This window comes from Nanorana parkeri, unplaced genomic scaffold (assembly GCF_000935625.1).
Source record: "Nanorana parkeri isolate BGI_ZX_2015 unplaced genomic scaffold, ASM93562v1 scaffold92, whole genome shotgun sequence".
Taxonomy (NCBI): Eukaryota; Metazoa; Chordata; class Amphibia; order Anura; family Dicroglossidae; genus Nanorana; species Nanorana parkeri.
Window position 1 is genome coordinate 1,987,087 of NW_017306360.1, and position 244 is coordinate 1,987,330.

The 244-nt window shown below is 52.9% G+C and overlaps 1 protein-coding gene across 1 annotated transcript in view; it reads left to right on the plus strand.

The window, feature by feature from the left end:
* SLC11A1 (solute carrier family 11 member 1) overlaps positions 1–244 on the plus strand; it is a 47,811-nt gene that overhangs the window by 33,850 nt on the left and 13,717 nt on the right. The window lies entirely within an intron of this gene.

Sequence of the window (244 nt, forward strand, 5' to 3'; positions counted from 1 at the left end):
CTTTGGGCTCTTTCACTACAACTAACACTACAACTAATATACGTTGCTGGCGGTGAGCCCCTTTAAACAGACTCAGCCGCCAAAACTTTATTTACTTAGCAGTAAGCCAACTGTCAGGTTTACACTGGAAGCAATTCTGGTGGCTGAGCTGCCACCCAGGCCCGGCGCTACCGCAAGGCAAGCGGCCGCCTGAGGGCGCTGCAGGGTGAGGGCGGAAAAAACAGGGCATTTTGACCAGTACTTG